Raw genomic sequence first — 4208 nt, 5'->3', positions numbered from 1 at the left:
TGTCCATAATGCTGACAATAATAGGACATGTTCTGATTTTTTGCGGAACGGACATACAGAAACGGGATGCACACGGAGTAACTTCCGTTTTTTTTGGCAGACCCATTGAAATGGGTGGTTCCACAATCGGTCCGCAAAAAATTTGATTCACTGCAAAGCCAATATTACTTGCGCTTCGTGGTATTGAATACATTTTTCCTGAAATAGCAGTAAAAATAAAAAAAATACACACTCCGCTCATCCATTTGCGTGTGAAAAAACCGTCACGGCCATCTTGATTGAAGATACAGCACGAAATCTTATGCGTGGTGGCATATGACACCACCACGCCGTCTAGCGTGATTTAACGTCACCGCGGGAGATTTCAATCAAGATCACCGCGACGGCTTCTACGCGATCAAATGGATAAGGTGAGTATTTATGTAGTTCTTTTTTTTTACCCTGATTAACCCCTGAAAGGCCTAAATGGTAGCATCAGATGCCGCGATCAGCGATGAACGTTGCATCTGAGGGGTTCAATGATGGGGTGCGGTGGGATTGCCGTTCTCCGTCATTGCGTCTGCTACATGCAAAGAAATGCGCTTTGTGACGAAGTAATTCGTCACGAAGCAAATTTCTTTGTGAAATTCGGCAAATTTTTCATAACTTCGCTCATCTCTATTCAGGATCTTCTTCTCTTGCCCTCACTGAAGAGCATTTACAAATCCGTCCCGTCCTGCATTACACAGACGATCCACTGATTCGAATGGACAATGTGTAATACTTAGTTTATCCTGCGATGGCGCTGCAGGAAAACAGAACACTTACTACCCATCTCAAGTGTCGGATTGGGGACCACCAGTAAAATTCATTCTGGGGGTCCAACTGTACAGCTACATGCAAGTAATACGTGAGCACATATCGACAGGCAGCAATAAGACGAATGATTATGGGGGTCCCTGCAACAACTTAGAGTAGGTGAGTCCTTGGGGAAAGAGGAAGCTGGCGCGCCTGCCGCTTTACCTAGAAGTCATTTGCCCAGTTTTTAATATGGATACAGGCTGGTTGAGATGCTGTGTTGTGGGGCAGGGTCAGGACCACCGGGGGAAGTCCACCTGTTCCCTTGCAGGCCAGTCCGAGCATGCCCACTTGCCTAATTACAGCTAATTATGGTGCATTTGCCAATAGTCCCAGAATTTCAGGGACTGTCCCTACTTTTCAGAGGCCGAAAATAGGCAGGGCTTATGTAAACCCTGCCCATGGTTTGGGGGAATTCCCAAGGATAGGACCTATAAGTCCCGAATTTACCGACTGCAGAGTAGGTATTTATTTACCCAGCGTCCCGGCATGGAGAAACTTTCTGATCAGTCTGCCGTTAAGGAACCCTTCTATCAGGTATGTATTGATTTTCAGAGACAGTCCAGGCAAATTCGGACTGTCCAGTGCCAGAAATGGGTGTGGCTATTGATAACCCCACCCATAAATGGGGGCGTTCCAAGGGGGGCGAAGTTTTCCGCGGCCTTCATTTTGCCAACCTAAATGTTGGTAAGAATGCGGTAGGGAAAGAGAGCACAGGAACCGAAACTGAGCAGTGGGGAGTAGGTTTATATGCTGCCAACTGCGGGGAAAGGAACTTGAAAGCTGGACAACTCCTTTAAAGCCAAGGGGTTAAATTAAGATAAAAACTGGCTGAAGTAGCACATGTCACAGTAATGAGTGTTTCTTGAGGCCCAGTCTTGCATTATATTCACATGGAGCAATATATGAGCGCCAATGTTATCATACTGGCTAGTGGTCCTCATTTATCGAATGTCTACAATTAAAGCTGCCTTGGTTGCCCATGGCAACCAATCAGAGATCAGCTTGTATTTCCTAAACTGCTGTGGTAAAATGAAAGCTGAGCTGTGATTGGTTGCTATGGGTGACAAAGACAGTTTTTCTTGTAGACACTTTTAATAAATCTGTATATGATCATAGTCACTTGATGGCCTACTTGGAGATTTTCGGGAACAGTGATCCGTGAGAGCAGAGGTTGGCGCATGGCAGCCACGTCCCTTTACATATACCACACCCCTTTTATCAGTAGGACACACCTCTTTACTGATAAAGCCCCACCCCCTCCATTTGTGTCTCTGCTCTGAGGTTGCATCTGATGGCTCATTTAGGGCTGCTCTCCTGAGTCTTTCCTCTCACCCGGGGTGGGGGGGATAAGAATTCAAAAATTTTCTTCGGAAGCCTCACAGACTTTTTGGGAGAGTTGGCAGTAATGCTTTATGTATAGTCCACAGTGGTTAGTATTATGTGTTAACTGGTAGCCCCTGGGGGTAGCATACTTACAGACATGGTGGCTGGTTAATGTGGGGATGTGTCACAAAACATATTCTACTTTTTTCAAACCAGCACGTGGATCTGAATACTTTTGTAATTGCATGTAATTAAAAATTTTGTATAGCCTGTGAGCTACTCAATAAAATATATCTGTATAGCGCCACCTGCTGTCTGTTCATTTTCTAATATTTTTTTGTCCTTCTCACTGAACTGGTCGCACGTGCTCAGTTTAAATGTTCTGTTAGAAGCTGTGGCAGTTACAGGGAGAGAGTTCCGCAGAAAGGACACACCCCCTGAGAATGGACACACCCCTTGAGCTGCCAGGCTGAAGAGAATCTAGCAGAGCAATTGGAACAATGAATGGGGAGATCTCTGGATCCATGTGAGGTACAGGGCTGGTTCTAGCTTTATTAGGAAGAGATCGGCATGTACTATATGATGTCTTATTCTCAATTTCCACATCAATCATGGCATAACCCATTTAAGCCCCAAACCAGGAGCACCCACTTATGGGTGAAGCTTACATACGCCATGTCCATTTTCAGCCTGGGACAGCCCAAATCTGATAGGATTTTCTCAGAAAATTAGCGACAGTCCTTGTAAATTTGGGACAGTTGGCAACTACCCTGGAACATCTGGGAGGCTCTCGGGTGCTGAAAAAGTATGGCTCGGGGGTTCGCACCATCGGAAGCAGTCTTAGCGCCTAAACTCACACTGAGGGGGTGGGGCAGTGGCAGTAAAGGGGCAGGGACTATGGGAAGGGGGAGTGACCAGCATGTTGCACCAGTACAAGGGGCAGGGTTTACTGTAAAAGAGGCATGGCACATGAAAAAGGCGTGGCTAGCGCCTGAAAAAAATTCCAGTTGCGCATACCGCGACCCCCTACCCTCCCGACCACTAATTAAAAAAGTTGTCGAGGTATAAATCAGGGCATGTCTATGACGACAAATCAAAGTAACCATCGCTCCCTCTGATCTCAATCTGAATTTCTCGGTTTTGTAACCAGGGTATAAAGCTTCATCTAGTGACAGAATATTCTGTAATAAAACAGACAAAGGGTAATTTATAGAAAAAGCTGCATATTCTGTGTATTAATACTGCATTCAATGAAAAAAAACACCGCCGAAGGAAATCCAACAATTGGCAGGAAATTCCAGATCAGGCTTTCATAATGTCCTGTCAGTTATTCCTTCCACCGTCGGCTCTGATAGGAGACTTTTTAATATCCGCCTGGCAGAAACCCCAACACGAAAGTTAAATGTGTAATTTAAGATGATGCAGAAGTTAGAAAATAATGTATTGTGTGGAGGGAAAGAACGCTGGGGGGGGGAGGGGGAGGCGTGAGCGCATTATACGAAATAATCTGCTGGAGCCGAAAAGAGGCGTCGGCAGAGTCAACTGGGGAGAGGAAAGCTATTTTTATGGACACGTATTTCTTTTAAAAGACTTTCAAAACCTCAGTTCTATCTATTGTTCCCTGTTATCAGCCGTTCCAGGCTAGAGTGAGACTGCAGTATAGTTGATAGTAGAATAATGACTTAAAGGGGTTGTGCCACTAAAAAAAATTCTACAATTTTCAAAGCAAATTTTTGTAATTGCATGTAATTAAAAATTTTGTATAGCCACAGCGCCACCTGCTGTTTGTTCTTTTCCTTATTTCTTGTCCACTTTACTGAAGTGGTCGCACGCGCTCAGTTTAAATCTTCCACTGCCACTAGCCGTATCTGTGGCAGTTATAGGGAAAGAGCTTCAGCAGAAAGGACACCCCCCCCCCCCCCCGAATATAAATCTAGAATAATCAGAGCAATAATGAATGGGGAAATCTCTGTATCCATGGGAGGTACAGGGCTGGTTCTAGCTTTGTTAGAAAGAGGTTGCCATATACCGTCTGATTTTCATTT

This window comes from Bufo bufo, chromosome 7, assembly GCF_905171765.1.
Source record: "Bufo bufo chromosome 7, aBufBuf1.1, whole genome shotgun sequence".
Taxonomy (NCBI): domain Eukaryota; kingdom Metazoa; phylum Chordata; class Amphibia; order Anura; family Bufonidae; genus Bufo; species Bufo bufo.
This window is presented reverse-complemented; position numbering follows the sequence as displayed.